Genomic DNA, 20,313 nt, shown 5'->3' with positions numbered 1-20,313 from the left:
TCTTGGGCTTCCAGCTCCAGAACTGTGAGAAATAAATTTTTGTTGATTATAAGCTACCTAGTCTTTGCTATTTTGTTACAGCAGCTTGAATGGACTAAGACACACTGAAACATTTTTATTAACACGTTTTACTTATGCATATTTTAGGAATGCTGACCTCTTGATTTTTCAGGCCTTTTTTAAGTTCGATTTTTAAAAAATTTTTAATGTTTAGTTTTTGAGAGAGACAGCGGGATAAGGGCAGAGAGAGAGGGAGACACAAGATCTGAGGCAGGCTTCAGGCTCCAAGCTGTTGGCACAGAGCCTGATGTGGGGCTGGAATCCACCAACCATGAGATCATGACTTGAGCCAAAGTTGGATGCTTAACTGAGCCACCCAGGCACCCCTAAGTTTGATTTTTAAAAAATAATTCTCAACAATAGTTTTGAATTAATTAAAATTTGAAGAATGTCAATCTTAATTTTTCCTATTATCATTTCTTCTATAAAGTGAAGGAAACCCGGAGTGCAGGCAAAAAGACATCTTAACAATTGTATTATGCCTGAATTTGGGAAAGGCAAAATCATAAAGAGATGTCAGAGGAGACAAGGTATGAATAGGAGTCAAAAATATCCAAAGGTAAGAAATAATCTTAACAAATATCTGTATTCAGTATACTAGGAAAAATACTAATACCACTTACCATCTGTGACCCATGGATCTATTTTTTAAAATGCTTCTAAGTAAGTTACTTCTTGAACAAGAAGTAAAAGAATGGTAAGGAACTTTATTAGAATTTTAAATAAGGAGAAAGTAACAAACTAGTTTTCGTATTTTCATGGTTTTGATGACACATGTACCTGATAAGGACATTGTCTTCTGAATGTAACTCAGTTGTCATGTATGAACCTGGAACATGTTCATCTTGTAAATGCTGATTCTAGATTTCTTTTTTTTTTTTTTATTTTTTTTTCAACGTTTATTTATTTTTGGGACAGAGACAGAGCATGAACGGGGGAGGGGCAGAGAGAGAGGGAGACACAGAATCGGAAACAGGCTCCAGGCTCTGAGCCGTCAGCCCAGAGCCTGACGCGGGGCTCGAACTCATGGACCGCGAGATCGTGACCTGGCTGAAGTCGGACGCTCAACCGACTGCGCCACCCAGGCGCCCCGAGATTCTAGATTTCAAATACATCTCGAATAGGTTCTGTGTTATTACTTTCTGGTTTCTGGTATCCTCAAAATGTCACACTTGAAGAATTAATTGAAAACTGACAACAATGATTTTGTTGACAATGAGAATGGCTGTCTTCTTAGCTCCATGGTTGTAAGACATTTTCATTTTAGACTTATAACTACCTGTTAGAATTGTGAAATAATTTTTTATTCTGTGTCTCCTATTTCTTTCCATAACTTTTGTGTACACATTCTGCTTTCCTCATTTGCCTATTTAAAAAAAGAGCTTATGGGGCGCCTGGGTGGCTCGGTTTGATGCGTTCCAACTTCAGCTCAGATCATGATCTTGCGGTCTGTGGGGTTCAAGCCCCGCATCGGGCTCTGTGCTGACAGCTCAGAGCCTGGAGCCTGCTTCGGATTCTGTGTCTCCCTCTCTCTCTGCCCCTCCCCCGGTCATGCTCTCTCACTCTCCTCTGTCAAAAATGAATATAACAATTAAAACAAAATAAAATAAAAAAGAGTTTATTTGGGCGCCTGGGTGGCTCAGTCAGTTAAGCGTCCAACTTCGGCTCAGGTCTGATCTCACGGTTCATGGGTTGGAGCCCTGGTTCTGGCTCTGTGCTGACAGCTTGGAGTCTGGAGCCTGCTTCTGATTCTGTTTCTCCCTCTCTGTCTGCCCCTCCCCTGCTCACACTGTCTCTCTCTGTCTCTCAAAAATAAATAAATAAAATATGTAAAAAAAATAAAAACTGTCTAAATTCTAAAAAATAAAATAAAAATAAAAAAAGAGCTTATTGATATATAATTCACATACCATCAGATTCACTCAAAGTGTACAATCCAGGTTTTATAGTATGTTCATAGGTTTGTGTGACCATCATTGATCTAATTTAGAAACATTTTTATCTCCCCTAGAAGAAGCTCCATACCCATCAGTAGTTAATCCCCAGCCTCCAGCCTCCAGTCCCTTCACCAGCCCTAAGCAGCTGCTAATCTACTTTCTTTCCTATGGATTTGGCATTTTCTGGGTTTTTTTTTGTACATGGAGTCCTAATGTATATGTCTTTTGTGACTGGCTTACTTCACTTAGCATAATGTTTTCAAGATATCAGTACTTCATTCCTTTTTTTTTTAAGGAGATTTAAAAAAAGAAATGTTTATTTATTTATTTTGAGAGAGAGCTGGAGCAGGGGAGGGCAGAAGAGAGGGAGTATCCCAAGCAGCGGGCCGATGCCGGGGCTCAATATAGGGATGAAGGGGGGCTCCGAACCCAGGAACTGTGAGATCATGACCTGAGCTGAAACAAAGAGTTGCTTCTAAAAAGGCAAATGATGAAAACAGATGTGAGATTATTTCTTACCTTTGGATATTTTGACTCCTATTCATACCTTGTCTCCTCTGACATCTCTTGTGATTTTGCCCTTCCAAATTCAGGCAAATAAAGTTGTTAAGATGTCTTTTTGCCTGAACTCTGGGTTTCCTTTAATATAAACCAATTAGTGCAGGAGCTTCTGTATATTAAAAAAATGCCTTACCATCTGATTCATTTGTCTTCTTAGGGTGCCTCTCAAATGAACAATTTTTTTCATATCAAAAATTTCCCTGATTGGCCACTCATAATTCCAAATGGCCTTTGGTAATTTTGTCATTGAGAAAGGTATGTGCAAAAAATGAGAAAATAGAGGTCAGAATTCTGCAAAGAGGTAGGCCAAGTGTTTTGCAGATAAACGATTAAGACAACAAGGCTGACTTAGATTAAAAGGGAAAGTATTCCTGTGTGACTCTTGGGTCATTTATCAATAGCCTCCTGGCAAGTGGAATATGAACAGAATACCCTTTCCCAAACCCAGTTTTTCACACACAGACAAGACTAAAGAACATTTTATATGGCCTTAATTAAAAAGGTCAAATTTTTACAAGTTTGCCTAAATGCTGCCAGGTTATTAAGACATTATGAAGTCATCAGTCCTTGAAAGGGAAGTTTGGAGGACAGATTTAATGGGTCTATTTTTTTTTTTTAATGTTTATCTATTTTTGAGAGAGAGAGAGAGAGAGAGAGAGAGAGAGAGAACATGAACAGTGGAGAGGCAGAGAGAGAGGGAGACATAGAATCCGAAGCAGGCTCTAGGCTCTGAGCTGTCAGCACAAAGCCGCACGCGGGGCTAGAACCCAGGAACTGCGAGAACATGACCTGAGCTGAAGTTGGACCCTTAACTGACTGAGCCGCCCAGGTGCCTTTAATGTGTCTTTAACTGTCTTTTGTGAACTCCATTTTTGGACATGCAGCAGCATTATAGATAATACAGGCAACCAGCAAGATGGCTAATGGTAAATTAAAGATTTGTCAGACTTTCACTAAGGGAAATGATTAAATAATCAGATAGCCAGAGAGTCCCAGGGGAATTTCTTCCAAGGACAAAATCAAAAGCCCAACACTGAAGAACTCAGTGAAAAAATTGGAATTCAATTTCAGCACAAGGTTGACTCTGAGCAAGTGGAAATTAAAGGGATTTCAGATGTGCACACTACTATCCAGTAGAGGGTCCACACCACAATAGCAAGCATCTCAATGGACCTAACCCTATTAAGGTCTACAATATAAAGACCAGTAGGAATAAACTCTTATTCAAACAAGTGAGGTTTATTAGGGTGCTGAAGCAAAGGAGAATGCACACGTAAGGGAACATTGGGCTTCTCAAATGGGAAGAATTAGGAAGGGCTTATGGTAGCTGGAGTTAATCTTATATTATCATGGCAGGGACACGTTGAAATAGTGGTCTTTAGGGTATTATGTGTAAGTGATGAATCGCTAAGTTCTACACCTGAAACTACTGTAAATTAACTAACTGGAATTTAAATAAAAATTTTGGGGGGGAAAAACAGTGGTCTTTAGAACACATGAATCCAGGTATGGTAATTTTACACCAGTTTGTTTGAGGTCTTGTCCTAGAATAGATAGGTCTCTATGAGTTTAGATGGTTTGTTTTGTATGTTAAGGTTTGGTACAGTTTATCTCTTTTGAGAATCATATGTATCTGTTTTGCAAGTGAAGTTTCTGTTTCAGTTCTCAGTACTCCAAGAAAATACCCATCATTTAAAAAGACAACATATTTGGGGTGCCTGGTGGTTCAGTTAGTTAAGCTTCCGATTCTTGGTTTTGGCTCAGATCATGGTCTCCCAGTTAGTGAGTTCGAGCCCTGCATTGGGCTTCATGCTGACAGTGTGGTGCATATCTCAGTCCCTTTGTACCATTGCTTTTCTATCACCTTCCGGCACCTCTCAACCTGAATTCTGAATGAGTCAAATATATGTGCCTTTTTTTTTTTTTTTTTTTTTTTGTAAAAGGCCAGTGAATGTTGCATCAGAAAACCCTGTAACCATAATCTCTAATTTATATTTTCAATAAACTCTTTTATTTTATTCACCACACCCATTATTTTATTCTCTAGTTGCTTTTTAAGATTTTCCCTTGGTCTTTTGTTTTCAACAGTTTGAAATGATTTGCCTAAGTGGGTTTTGATTTTTTTTTTAAATCCTGCTTAGTGTTTTCTTAGCTTCTTGGATCTGTGATTTGATGTCATAATTAATTTTGGAAAATTCTTGGTCTTTATTGTCTTCCAATTTTTCTAGTTTTTTTTTTTTTTTATCTTTCTATAATTCTGTGTGTGTTAGACCACTGCTGTTGTTCCACAGCTCTTTCTGTTGTTTCTAATGTTTATTTATTTATTCTGAGAGAGAGCACACTTGAGCAGGGCGAGGGGCAGAGAGAGAGAGAGAGAGAGAGAGAGAGAGAGAGAGAAGAATGAGAATCCCAAGCAGGCTCTGTGCTGACAGTGGATGCAGGACTCGATCCCATGAACCGTGAGATCATGAGCTGAGCCAAAATCAAGAGTGGGATGCTTAATCGACCTGAGCCACCCACGCGCTCCTATTGTTTATTTTTACATTTTTCTCTCTTTGTGTTTAAGTTTGGTTATTTTCAACAGACTTATATTCAAGTTCACTAAATTTTTCCTTGACTGTGTCAAATCTACTCATAAGCTGGTGAGGGCATTCTTCATTTCTATTACTGAATTTTAGTTTCTAGTATTTTCATTCAGTTTTTTCTTATAGTTTCCATCTCTCTGCTGAAATTATCTATCTGATCTTTCATGTTGGCCATCTCTTCTCTTGGAGACTTTAACATATTAATCATACTTATTTTTAATTCCCTATCAGTTCCAACATATGTGTCATATCTGACTCTGGTTCTGATGATTACTTTGTCTCTTAGGAAGGTAGTGGTTTTTTTTTCTGGACATTTTACATTCTTTGTCATTTTTTTTTTTTAATTTTTTTTTTAACGTTTATTTATTTTTGGGACAGAGAGAGACAGAGCATGAACAGGGGAGGGGCAGAGAGAGAGGGAGACACAGAATCGGAAACAGGCTCCAGGCTCTGAGCCATCAGCCCAGAGCCTGACGCGGGGCTCGAACTCACGCACCGCGAGATCGTGACCTGGCTGAAGTCGGACGCTTAACCGACTGCGCCACCCAGGCGCCCCTCTTTGTCATTTTTTTAAATTGAAAGACAGACATCTTCTGTAGGATTAGACACTGAGATAAAAGTCTGTGTGCCTGGAAATAGGCATGTCTATCCTACCAGGCCTTGAGCGTAGGGTTAGTGGTTGGGCTGTGTTTTGAGATTACTGACACAAGCTTAAAATTTCCCTAGCCATAGTTTGTGATTTGGGTAGGAGTGGTTTACCAGAGGTTTCCTTTTAATTTTTCTCCATTCTCACATTTATATTTTCTCTTTGTCTTACTTATTGCTAGATGCTAGTTAACTGGCAGTGAGGATTGGTGGTTGAGGTGGAGATGTTCTTTGTTCTAATTAAGCTCAGTCTTAGGCAGTCACCATGATCCTGGGTCTTGGGGATGTAGTTTTCTTAGTGCTCCTGCCTCCACAAGCACAGTTTTGAGCCCAAGACAGTTTTCAGCCTCTGTACCTGGGATAGATTTTTTTTCTGCTGTTCTCTTGCTGCAGTGGGTTTTCCTAAGAACCCTAAAAGTGACAGTTTTTGTCTGCTGCAAATTAAGGCTTTTGTTCCCTCACTGATAGTGCAGAGTCCCTAGCACGCTATTGTCTCCCTATAGCAAGGGCTGCTGTTCCCTCTCCCAAGTTTTGCACAATAAAGAGACTTTCCCAGCATTCTCCAAATCTTTTATGCGACCGCCCAGTGTGGTTCATGGTGGAAAAGCTCGTACATGGGGCGCCTGGGGGCTCCGTTGGTTTGAACATCTGACTTCGGCTCAGGTCATGATCTCATAGTCTGTGAGTTTGATCCCCGCATCGGGCTCTGTGCTGATGGCTTCATAGCCTGGAGCCTGCTTCCGATTCTGTGTCTCCCTCTCTCTCTGCCCCTTCCCTGCTCATGCTCTGTCCTCTCTCTGTCTCAAAAATAAATAAAAAACATTAAGAAAAACAATTAAAAAAAAAAAGCTCATAACAGTGTTCAGGACTCCCCATGTTTGCAGCTCCAGAGACTTCCATCCTTTCTAACCAGTCAACTTAGCTGAACTCTTATCCTTGTTCAGCTTTATCTAGATAAGCCTAGGATTTCTCTTTCTTCCCCACCCTATGCAATCATTGGTTATGCTAAGTACTATCATGTCTTCCTCCAAATAGGAATTTGTTTACTTTTAAAAAAAATTTTTGTTTTGTTTTTTATTGTTGAGAGAGACAGAGACAGAGACAGAGCATGAGCAGGGAGGGGCAGAAGGAGAGGGAGACACAGAATCCAAAGCAGGCTCCAGGGTCTGTGCTGACAGCACAGAACTCACGACCCCTGAGACCTTGACCTGAGCCAAAGTTGGAAGCCTAACTGGCTGAGCCACCCAGGTGCCTCAAATGTGTTTACTTCTTTATTTTTGCATCTTCAGTGCAGTTTAGGCCAGTGGCTTCTCAAACTACTCTACCCACAAATCATCTGGGATGTTATAAATGCAGATTCTGATTCAGTAGATCTGGGTTGGGGCTGCACTTGCAAGCTTCCAGGTGATGCTGTCATTGCTGCTGCTGTTCCATTGACATCATTTGAATAGGAAGGGTTTAGTCCTTCCTTGAAAGAGTCTTCTAAAGAGTTGCTTTGCTACTTTTAATCATTCCTTCCTCTAGTCTATTAGCTACACTGCAGTTGGAGTAATCTTTATAATGTGTAAATATGATCATCTCAATCCTTAGCTTATCATCCTTCAGTAATTTCTCATTGATTTAAGAATGATGCAAGGAATCATTACAGATCCTCTTTACCCTCTTCAGCTTTATTTCCTAATACTCATCTCCCCACTACCCCAACTTGCTCATGTTCACCATGTGTACGGCTTGAAGTGGTCTTTGCACATTTTCTGCATGGTTTGCTCTTCTTCTATTCCCTCTGTCCTTATAATCCCTCCATAGGTCTCAGCTTTGATTTCACTTCCTCTAAGAAGCTTTCTTTGAGTTCCCAAGACTAGATAGTCTTCTTTTTTTTTTTTTCTCTTATAGCATCTTATGGCATTTAATCGCGCTACATTATTATTGCCTATTTGTTTGTCTAGACTAGTGCCTGGTAATTCGATTCACCAAGTACTAGAAATCAAATTATTAAGATCTACCAGTTGAGGTATCAGCCAGTATCACTCATTGATGAACTGAACTACCATCACATACCAGCTTCAAAGAGCAATCAAATTGTCATATCTTTCAGGCTTCTTTTTTTTTTTTTTTAATTTTTTAATGTTTTTATTTTTGAGAGAGAGAGTGTGAGTGGGAGAGGGGCAGAGGAGAGGGAAACACAGAATCTGAAGCAGGCTTCAGTCTCTGAGCTGTCAGCACAGAGCCTGATGTGGGGCTCAAACTCACGAACCTTGAGATCATGATCTGGGCTGAAGTCGGATGCTTAATCGACTGAGCCACCAGGTGCCCCTCTTTCAGGCTTCTTTTGACTGCTGAAATGACTGATAACTATTTGAATACTGGGTATGTGTTGTATTTTTAAAGGAAAACCACATAAATAATGAGACTGCATGGTATAACTAACATATGTGTTTCTTTTTTTAATGTTTATTTGTTTTTGAGAGAGAGAGAGAGAGAGAGAGAGAGAGTGTGTGTGCACAAGTGGGGGAGGGGCAGAAAGAGGGGGAAAGAGGATCCAAAGTGGGCTCTGCTCTGACAGCAGAGAGTCTGATGTGGGGCTGTACTCTTGAACCACAAGATCATGACCTGAGCCAAAGTTGGACACTTATCCAACTGAGCCACCCAGGTGCCCCAAAATGTATTTCTTGTTTGGAATTTTATTTCCTTAATGTGGTCTGTGTTCTTGGGGTTTGAAAAAATGGAAAAGATAGTGGTAGGTTAAAATCCTTCAAAACTTGGGGGTCAATATGGAGAAAAACAGAAGGAAGAATAGATACTCTGTATAGGTCTCTATCTATTAAAGAAAGTGAATTAGTAATAACCTTCCAAAGCAGAAAATGCCAAGCCCAAATGGGTTAACTGTGAGTTTTACAAGAAAACATTTAATGAAGAAATTAATACTTCTGCACAACAAAGGAAACAATCAGCAAAACTAAAAGGCAATTGACAGAATGGGAGAAGATATTTGCAAATGACATCCGATAAAGGGTTAGTATCCAAAATCTATAAAGAACTTATCAAACTCAACACCCAAAAAACAAATAATCCAGTGAAGAAATGGGCAAAAGACATGAATAGACACTTCTCCAAAGAAGACATCCACATAGCCAACCAACACATAAAAAATGCTCCACATCACTCATCATCAGGGAAATACAAATCAAAACCACAATGAGATACCACCTCACACCTGTCAGAATGGCTAACACTAACAACTCAAGCAACAACAGATGTTGGCAAGGATGCAGAGAAAGAGGATCTCTTTTGCATTGTGTGTGGCAATGCAAGCTGGTTCAGCCACTCTGGAAAACAGTGTGGAGTTTCCTCAAAAATTAAAAATAGAACTATCCTATGACCCAGCAATTGCACTGCTAGATATTTACTGAAGGGATACAGGAATTCTGTTTTGAAGGGCCACATGCACCCCATGTTTATAGCAGCACTATCAACAATAGCCAAAGTATGGAAAGAGCCCAAATGCCCATTGGTGGATGAATGGATAAAGAAGATGTGGTGTATATATATATACAATGGAGTATTACTTGCAATCAATCAAAAAGAATGAAATCTTGCCATTTGCAACTACGTGGATGGAACTAGAGGGTATTATGCTAAGCGAATTAGAGAAAGATAAAAATCATATGACTCCCCTCATATGAGGACTTTAAGATAAAAGCAGATGAACATAAGGGAAGGGAAGTAAAAATAATGTAAAAATAGGGAGGGGGACAAAAGAGAAGAGACTCATAAATATAGAGAACAGAGGGTTGCTGGAGGGGTGTGGGAGGAGGGATGGGCTAAATGGGTAAGCGGCATTAAGGAATCTATTCCTGAAATCATTGTTGCACTATATGCTAACTAACTTGGATGTGAATTTAAAAAATAAATAAAATAAAAAAATCAATTGATGTAATCCATCATATTAGTAGGCTAAAGAAGGAAAATCACATAATCATTTAATAGATACAGGAAAAAAATTGACAAAATCCAATACTTGTCATGATAATAACTCTCAGCAAACTGGCAATAGAGGGGAACATCTTCAATTTGACAAAGAACACCTACAAAACACCTACAGCTAACATCATACTTAATGGTAAAACACTAGACGCTTTCCTACTAAGATTAGGAACAAGGCAAGGATGTTGCCCTCTCACCACTTCTTTTCTGTGTACTGGCAGTCCTAGTTAATGCAATAATACAAGAAAGGTATACTGATTGGAAAGGAAGAAATAAACTTTTTGTTGCAGATGATACGATCATGTATGTAGAAAATCCAAACAAACTGACAAAACCCTTGTAACTACTCAGTGGTTATATCAAGGTTGCCAGATACAAGATTAATATACAAAACTCAGTCACTTTTCCATATACTAGCAATGAGCAAATGGATTTGAAATAAAAAAAACACAATGCCATTTATATTAACACCCTCAAAATGAAGTACTTAGGTATAAATCTAACAAAATAAGTAAAATATCTATATAAGGAAAAGCACAAAACTGTGATGAAAGAAATCAAGAACTAAATAAACAGAGCGATTACATGTTCATGGATAGGCTGATGCAATGTTATCATGTCAGTTCTCCTTAACTTGATCTATATGTAGATTTAATGCAATCCCATTAAAATACAAGCAATTAATTTGGTGGGTATCAACAAACTGATTCTAAAGTCCATATGAAGAGGCAAAAGACTCAGAAGAGCCCATTCAGTGTTGAAAAAGAGCAAAGTGGGGTGCCCGGGTGGCTCACTCAGTTAAGCGTCCAACTTCAGCTCAGGTCATGATCTCACAGTCTGTGAGTTCGAGCCCCATGTCAGGCTCTGTGCTGACAGCTCAGAGCCTGGAGCCTGCTTCAGATTCTGTGTCTTCCTCTCTCTCTGCCCTCCCCTGCTCATGCTCTGTCTCTGTCTCAAAAATAAATAAAAATGTTTAAAAAAATGAAAAAGTGCAAAGTTGGGAACACCTGGATGACTCACTTGGTTGAGCATCTGACTCTTGATTTCAGCTCAGGTCATGATTCCAGGCTTGTGGGATTAAGCCCTGTATCAGGATCCACACTGAGCATGGAGCCTGCTTAAGATTCTCTCTCTCTCTCTCTCTCTCTCTCTCTCTCTCTCAATTCTCTCTATCTCTCCCTCCCTCCCCCTTCTCCCTCTCCCCCATCCCCTGCTCATGCTTTCTCTGTTTCTAAAATAAAGAAAGAAAAAGAACAAAGTTGGACAACTGACAGTGTCTAGCTCCAAGACTTACTATAAGGCTACAGTAAGACAGTGTGGTATTGGCAAAAGACTAGACAAATAGATCAGTGACACAGAAGAGAGGGCCCAGAAATAGACCCATATAAATATAGGCAACTCATCTTTGGCAAAGGAACAAAAACAATACAATGGGGCAAAGATAGTTTCTTCCACAAATGGTGCCAGAACAACTGGTCATTCACACGCAGAAAAGAATCTAGACACAGACATTATACCCATCACAAAAATTAACCTAAAATGGATAATAGACCCAAATAGAAAGTATGAAGCTATAAAATTCCTGGAGGACAACAGAGAAGAGAATCTCAATGACCTTAGGTGTGGCAATGACTTTTTTGATACAGCAAAGGCATGATCCATAAAAGACTTGATAAGTTGTCAGCAGTCATGTTTGACTCTGTTTCCCCTGTATCAAATATATTCTTCTCCCTATGTTCCAAGATGATAAAGAGTCCGTGGGCAGGGAGCAGGAATTTGGCTTTTGGTCTACTTAACTTTTTCCCTTGCTCTGTACAAGAGCAGAGCTAGACCTAACTGCTAAGCCACAAGGTGATAGAGTATCCAGGAGAGATTCTCCTTGTTTCTTTGTCTTTTGGACAAGCCACTCTTCAACCCACAAAAGAAGAGTTTTAACCCCTAGTTTCTTTTTTTGTCTCATAAATTCTCTTGCATAATATCTTCATTGGAGTATACATTTGGTCCTTCTTTTCTCCTCCATTTGTCTTTGCAGAGAGAGAGGTTCTGTAAAGTGGGGGAGAACAAGGGGAGTCCATTGAGTGCCTCCCAGCTGCAGCTGGTCTCCTCTAAAATACCTCAAATTAGTATGCTACTATGAGGATTGATTTCTATTCTAGGACTCCCAATCTAATCTACATTAGAAATGTCTAATTTTCCTACTGGCATTTGCCCCTTTCTTTTTCTGATTTGCATTTAAAAGGACCCTCACCTTAACTGCACGTAGCTCTGCTTAAGCTACCTGACTAACTGAAGCTAGGATTTAAGTGTTTTTCCTTAATGCTCAAGTTTATTCTCTGATGATGTAATGGGAGGATGTATAGCCTCATTTTATGCCACCACACTGGTCTTTTGGTTGTTTTACAAACTTATAAGCAGACAAGACCACAGGTAATGGCTTGAGATAAGGAGAAGGGAGTTATTGGAAGACTGTTAGGAAGCTTACGGAGTAAGGGAGCTGGGAGACTCAGACTTGGAAATGGGCAAGAATCAAGGGGCTGTGGAGGGCATTAGGAACGCTGGCACTTATTGTAAAGCAGGATAGTGAGGAGGGCATGCCATACCTGCAGTGCACATCTTCCAGAGTTTTCTGTTGTTTCTGACACTGGCTTAACAGTCTGAGCCCAAGAAAGAGGATCTGATAACTAAGTTTGGGTCACATACCTGGCCCCTGACCCTGTTGAGTTAAAGAGGGCAAGGATCTGTTTCCTTCAGCTTCAGTAATGGAATGTGGTCACTAGGAATTACTTTCCCACCAAGATTACACACAGTCTGGATGTATGCATTTCAAAAGGAAATTTGGATGCTCTCAGGGCTGTCAAAACAAAACAAATGCCAACTAGAACTGTGTTTTCAAATGGACTAGTTGAAATGTAGGAGAAAGGGCTTAAGAAGTGAGGATGAGAGGAAATAGGGAAGAGGGTAAAAACAATGGGAGTAGTTAGAAGAGCAGGAAACATTTCACTCAAGAAAAATTATTTTTTTGGCAATAGGTACATCAGCGTACAAGTCACCATGGCTTTTTTTTGTGTCCATAACATGATCTTTAAAGCTCTCTGAAAGCGCAGAGTATGGGAAGCACATCTTGGTGACGTAGAAGTATGGTCACCCTCTTTCACCACCAGAGGGTGCTTTCTGTGTAAATAGTATGCTGTGGATTCTGGGAATATTCCCAAACACCCACTGTTTACAAAGTGCTTTTATGTAACAGTCACTCAAGAATACTGAGTTGCTATTGGAGATGAGAAATGTGATCCCAGATGAGAGACACCTAACCAACCCATACAGATATGGAGGCCAAGGTTTCCTAATAACATCTCTGGCTTGGGCACAAGGACCTTGTAGAAATTAGAAGGGGAATTCAACCTAAGATGGAACTACCAAAGAGGTAGAGAGGCTTGAGAAAGCACAGTGCTTTCTAGGAATCACAAGTGGCGGGATGGGAATGTAGAGAGGGTGTGTATTATAGATAAAGGAAACAGGATAAACAAAGGTGTTCAAAATGTGTGCATAAGTTTAGATTCAACTATGGCTATTTAATTGTTTAGCTTGTTATCTGACTCATTTCAATTTTGCATCCCATGACCAGAACTTGAGCAAATGAACTGTTTTGAATAATTACTCTGAATCTGTCCCTTGGAATTTCCACTGCTTTCCTTAGCCAATTCTTGTTCTCCAGCTTCCTCATTTTTCCATGCTTTATTTTTATGTGCTAGAGCTGTATTAGAAGGAACTCATTGCAAAACAAGTGTTGTATTCAAATACACAGAATCTCAAATGCTTATGGAACACCTACACTGTATATATAGAAGAATAAGAAAAAATCTATACCCTATAGTACTGATGCATTCATTCTGCTTGTATCTTATTCAGTGGTTCAAGCAATTATTATTGTGTCCATATGGTATGTCAAATACTGTGTTAGCACTTTACATCTGTTCTCTCATTTAACATGGAGTTGCATGATTCCCATTTTACTGATGATGAAACTAAGACTCAGAGAAATTAAGTCTTGCCCAATTTTCAGAATAGAAAATTAAAGACCTAAGACTTAATTTTCCATTAAATATTACCATGTCTGTCTTCTTTATATCATGCAGGTCTCTGTTCGAATGTAATCTCAGAGAATACTTTCCAAATAGCTGCCTCACTCTGTGTTCAATTGTCCCAGCTTATTTTTCATTGTAGTACTTACTCTTACATTATTTAAATTTTGTCATTTGTATCTCCCACTAGACTCTGATTCCTGTGAGTTTGAGCTCTTGGCTATATTACTTACTGTTTATTATAACACTATGCATAATACAGCCTGGCACATAATAAGGAGCTGAGCAAATTTTTGTTGAAGGATTGACTCTCAAACCCAAACTCAGCCACTATTCTATTTGGTGTTTCTAATAGGTTAAGAAGATTTCATTTTTAAATGCCCTGATACCAAAGAGTGTGGTGCACAGAGCTTTTGAATGCAACGTGCCAAATAATATGTAAACTGCTGGTCCATACTTTTTAAAATTAGAGTTTAATTTGCATGTAGTAAGATAAATCTTAAGCATGTATGTATTTTTTTAGAAAAATTCCATTTTAATTAAACTGTACAGTCTGAATTATTTCCTCTGACACTGAGGTTAAAAATAGAAATCAATTTCTGCAACCTTCCAAAGCAGCCTTTGAAATGTCAAGGTTTTAAAAATTATTTTATAGCATGAATTTACATATAAATACAAACTGTACAATGTATTAACTTAGCAATCAACGAGCTTCCATCATGGAGAATATCTGGTACTGGGACAGGCCAGGGCAGAATTCAATTGCTGCCGCCTTAGTGGAAGACTTTTCAGCCTTCTCAGCAGTTCGTGGGGTGACAGGTCTACAGTCCCTTCTTCACCACTCGGGCTGTCACTGCTGTTGGTACTCTCAGAACTACTGCTCTTCTCCGAATTTTTATTCTTTTGCTTGACTTTGTATTTGTGCTTCCGGTGTTTCTTTTTCTTCTCTTTCCTCCATCTGTGCTCTTTCTTGGTCTTCTGTTTTTCTTTTTTCTTTTTTTTTTTTTTCTTTTTTTTTTTTTTTTTTTTGTTTCTCTTTCTGAGGTGCCTCAAGTTTCTGTTGAACATTGGGCCAGAAGATGGGACGTAGTTGTGGGCCGAACACTTCTCTTTCATCTATCTGCATCTTTTGTATCAGAAAGGAAGGTGCGGGCTCCTGGAGGGCTGCCAGCTCACTAGCATGTGCCATGGATTATGTTTCCATTCAGTCAGTCTCTTGGGAGCTTTTGAAGTCAGCCTCCCTGGTACCTGCCTGATCATCCTCATTGTCGCCTTGCTCATCCTCAGAGGATGAGGACTTCTCATCGGAGGAGCTGGCAAAGATGGCCTTAAATAAGTCCATGGATGGGCGGCTCCCTTCTCCTTCAGTCTGTGAATCCACACCTTTGCTTACATTCTTATTTGAGAGTGATTCCATCACATGCTCTTCCTCTTTGATTACTAAAGAGCTGGACTCTTGTTTAGGTGGACCAACTTTTGATCTAGCCAAACTTAAAAATTCACTAGTGGGATCTTTTTTCTTTTCTTATTTAGATGTATCCCATCTTGATGGTTTTTGTGATTTGTCGGGACCTCAGTGTTGCGGCCCTTTTTCACTTGCTGCTTGAGTTGTAGGTGAGGAAGTGGTCTCTGGGAGTGTCAGAAAGTTGAAGACTGAGAATTTGTCACATTTCACACTTGGTGAGCCAACCAAAGTTGAATCTGGATAAGGGTCAGGGACATGAAACCTCTTACACAGAAGCTTGTCAGGATGCCACTCAGATGTGTCTCGGGTAAGCTTCCCGAACGGCTTCAGCTTCACAGCTGACTGCTTGTCATTGACATCATTCTCTTGGTCTTGAGGGACTTCCACTTGATCTGAATCGTCCTCCTCCTTGGCATGCATGAACCTGGAGGACAAGGTCAAATGGGAAGACACATACAGCAGGGCTGCCCAAGCAAACTTATCCCGCTCGTGGCCTCGCTCCCATTCTGTCATACTGGGGTTCAGACAACGTTCCAGGGCATCTTTCTGGAAGATTCCTATTTATTAAATTAGATTCCCGTTTCCTATTTACTAAAAACTCTTCTTATAGTTTTTGTTTTTCTGGATCTTCACGAAAGGTTTGAAGTTGCTGGCTCTTGTGGTGGCTGTCCTACCACTCAATGCCATGTGCCATGAGCAGGGCCCGACATCCAGAGAGGAGGGCTGGGGTCTGTTGCTTGAGGCCTTCTGGGCCAGAATCCTGGCCTTGAGTTGAGCTGCTTTAAGGTCAGTTACATACTTCATTTCTTTGATTCTCTCTTTATCTTTTTGGGACAGAAACTCTAACACTGAAGTAGATGAGCCTTGAATGGGTGTTTCTCCCAGCAACTCCACCCACTTGGAGGCATTCAGTTGGTGCCTACTGTGTGTCCCTGGGTTAAGCATTGGCTTTCCAGCTGACTCTGACAACACCTGAATTAAGTGGGTGTTCTCTAAGGTTTCAGCTACCACAGGTCTGAAATAATGTACTGGTTGATAGTCTCTTGGCGATTCAGGTGGTGGGGAAGTGTTTTTAGAAGATAAAGGTTTAGAAGCCAAGGAAAATCCATCCAAAATTTTGCTAATGTATCGAAGATCTTTCTTTGATTCTTTCTGACTTCTATACTGCCTGGGTGCTGTCCAGCCATAGACTCCATCTCCAGGCTCCTCATCTTTCAAAATGGTGTCATATTTGGATAAAGTTTCTGTGGCATAGATGTCATCATCTTCCTCTTCCCAGGGCACTAACACCAAAAGCCTGGCCTGAAATTCCCAGTTTTCTTCCTTTATTCACTCCAGTCTCTCCAAGGAGATCGTGGGCTCCCTCAGGTCCTGCACTGAAAAGATTAAAATGTTTTCCTGAGGTTCCAAACAATGCTTGGTGGGGATCCAGGCCCTTGTAAGCCAATCCATGCACGTTATCTTTAGGTGTGAAATCCACAGGTGTGATGTCTTTGGGTGCAGAGGTCACATTTTCAGGCACATAGTCATTGTCTTCATCCTCAGATCCTTCAGAGCCTCCAGGGGGTAACGCACAGCCATAGATTTTTACTCCAGGATCAGGTTTTTGTCAGTGAGGTCTTCTCTTTACTTGAGGGCCAATTCCTTGTCCTTCCTTCCAACCCATTTTTCTTAGCAATTCAAAACCAGTACATAATTTTGTTGGTGTTATGAGGTCATCAAGGAGAGTAGCCCCAGGAATAGGGGAGTAGCAGTTGCTAACTGCCTGGCCTTTTCTCATATTCTATCTTTGGTTTCGGAAGCAAAATCATCCATGGTGACAATCGCTTTAGGTGCTATCCCAAATTCAGTAAGATCCTCTTCTTCTATAAAGTCTTAAGGATCAAGAACAGATTTGTCTGCTCTGTTCTGTCATGAAGACATGAAGGAAGAGGGCGTCCATCCATCTTTTGAGCCAACAATGTTGAAGTACCCAGCAGAGAAACCTCCGCTAAAGGCCCCATGAAACTGTTTATACCTTCCTTTTTCATCTCTGACAGTCTGATCCTGAAGAGGAATTGGTTTCTTTGGTCTTTCACCTTCCAGCGGCTCCAGGTCCATCCCATAGCTGACCAAGTCCTCTTCGCTGTCACTGCCCAGCACCACCATCCTGCTCCCTTCTTCAGCATGTGTGTATTTTTACAGATGTTATATGCTTGTGTAACCACTACCCAGGTCAAGATACAGAACATCTTTAGCCCCTGAGGGAAGTCTCTTTTATTACCTCCCAGTTGATATCCCATCTCCCAGAGGTAACTTTTTTGACTACTGTCACATAAATTAGTTTGCTGGTTCTTGAGTTTTATATAAATGTAATCTGTAGGTTGTACTTTTGCATTTATAATCTTTTGGATAAATGCAAATCATCTTTTGGGTAATATTTTGGAGATTTATCTATGTTGTATATTTCAGTAGTTTATTCTTTTTTTATTATTGTGTCATGTTCCATTGTATGAATATACCACAATTTGTTTATCCATTTATTCATTTATTTTTTTAAAGAGAGGGTGAGTGTGAGTGGGAGAGGGGCAGAAAAAGAAGGAGAGAGAGGGAGAATCCCAGGCAGATTCCATGCTGTCAGCACAGAGACCAACATGGGGCTTGATCTCATGAAGTGTGAAATCATGACCTAAGCCAAAATCAAGAGTTGGACACTTAACCGACTAAGCCACCCAGTTGCCCCCCATTTACCTTGAAAAATTTTTTTCAAAATATTTATTTATTTTGGAGACACAGGGAGCGTGAGTGGAGGAGGGGCAGAGAAAGAGGGAGACACAGAATCTGAAACAGGCTCCAGGCTCTGAGCTGTCAGCACAGAACCCAATGCGGAGCTCAAACCCATGAACCATGAGATCATGACCTGAGCCGAAGCCGCTCAACCAACTGAGCCACCCAGACGCGCCCCCCCCCACCCCCCATTTACCTTTTGATGGATGATGTTCAGAATATTGCTAGTTTTTGACTATTAGAAATAGAGCTGCTATAAACATTCCTGAACAAATTTTTATAGACACACACACTCAATATGTTATTTTGGGGAGGATATACTTAGAAGTGGAATTGCTGCATTATAAGGTACATGTATGTTTAGTTTCCTTTTTTACCTTTTGTATATCATGGATACAATCCTTTATCAGATGTATCAGACATACAGACTACAAACATATTCTCTCAGTTTGTAATTTGCCTATTCAATTTCCTGATGTGTTTTGATAATAGAAGTTCTGAGTTTAATGAAGTCAAATTTATCAACTTTGTCTTTTAAAGTTAGCACTTTTTTTTTTGTCATGTTTAAGGAATCTTTGCCTACCCCAAAGTTGTGAAATTACTTTCCTTTGTTTTCTTCTAGAGATTTATTTTTACATTAAGGTCTGTGATCCACCTTGAATTAATTTTTAGGTTTGGTGTAAGGTAGGGTTTACTGTTTTTTCTTATGAATTTGTAATTTTTGAAGCACCATCTAATGAAAAAGACTATTATTTCCCTGCCAAATTGTACTGATACTTTTGTTATAAACCAAGTGAGTCTGTATGTAGAGGTGCATTTATAGACTCTGATTTGTTACATTGGTCTGTTTGTCTATCCTTGTACCAACACACCAGTCTTAATTGTGCAAGTCTTGAATTCTGATAGCATAAGTCTTCCAACTTTTTCGTCTTTAAGATTGTCATGGCTGTTTTAGGTTCTTTGTATTTCCATATAAACCTGAGATTCAGCCTGTCAGTATCCACCAAATATTCCTGCTGGACTTTTGATTGGGTTTGCACTGAATCTACACATCAAATTGGGAGAAACTGACATCACAATATTCATGCTTTTGATTCATAAACATGATAGATAGCTCTGCATTTATTTAGGTCATTTTTAATTACTCTCTATAGTATGAACTTGCAATATTCTGTAGTTTTCGATATTAGCCTTATGTAATTTTTCTTAAATTTGTTCCCAGATATTTTTATTCTGCTGTAAGGGATATTTTTAAAAATTAAATTTTCTGATTGTTTTTTGCTGGTATATAGAAATATGATTTTTTAAAATGTGTTGACCTTATATCTAGAGAGCTTATCAATAAGCTTCACTTATTGATTCTAGTAGTTGATGTATTTTTGGATTTCTGCCTTTACAATCATATACATATAATATAAATATTCTTTGCAATCATATATATGATATAAACCTATATCTTACAATATATAAATGAAAAACATCTTACTTTTGTTTTGAATGTTATGCCTTTTGTTTCCCTTTCTGATTTTATAGCACTGTCTAGGGCCTTTAGCACAATGGTGAATACATGGTTGTGGATATCCTCATCCTGTCTTTGACCTTGGGGAGAAAGCTGTGCCTATTTCACCATTGCTAATGATGTAGCTATAGGGTTTATTAGTAGGTAATCTTTTTAAGATCAAAGATGTTTTCTTCATTTCTACTTTGTTGATTTTTTTTCTAAAATCATGAAAAGTATATTTGGTTTTATCAAATGAGCTTTCTTCACCTATTCTAATGATTGTACTTTCTCACCATTTTTTTATTCTGTTAATGTTAATCATACTGATGGAATTTTTAAATGTTAAACTATCCTTTTATTTCTGGAATAAGCCACTCTTGCTTAGTTTTTTTTTTTTTTTATATCCCTGGAATCCTATTTATTGATATTTATAAAGGATTTTTACATCCATAGTCAAAAGAGATACTGTCCCCCCACTCCCAAGGGAGATGCTGGCTTATAATTGTTCTTTTTGTAATTTTTCTTTTTCTGTTTTTAGGTTTTGGTATCAATGTTTTGCTGCTTTTAAAAACTGAGCTTAGAAGTGTTCCCTCTTTTTTTTCTGTTCTCTGGAAGAGATTGTGTAAATTTGGTATTATTTCTGCCGTAAATATTTGGAAGAATTCACCATTAAAGCCAGGTGGGCCTGGTATTTTCTTTTCTTCTTTAAAATTTTTAATTACAGTAT

The 20,313-nt window shown here is 39.2% G+C and overlaps 1 pseudogene; it reads right to left on the bottom strand.

Moving 5' to 3' along the window:
* Positions 1–14,564: 14,564 nt before the first annotated feature.
* Positions 14,565–17,530, bottom strand: LOC115525109 (annotated as a pseudogene).
* Between the last annotated feature and the right edge of the window lie 2,783 nt (positions 17,531–20,313).

The sequence above is a fragment of the Lynx canadensis genome, chromosome D1 (genome assembly GCF_007474595.2).
Source record: "Lynx canadensis isolate LIC74 chromosome D1, mLynCan4.pri.v2, whole genome shotgun sequence".
Taxonomy (NCBI): Eukaryota; Metazoa; Chordata; class Mammalia; order Carnivora; family Felidae; genus Lynx; species Lynx canadensis.
The sequence above is the reverse complement of the archived record's forward strand: the minus strand, read 5'-3'. Positions and strand labels throughout refer to the sequence as shown.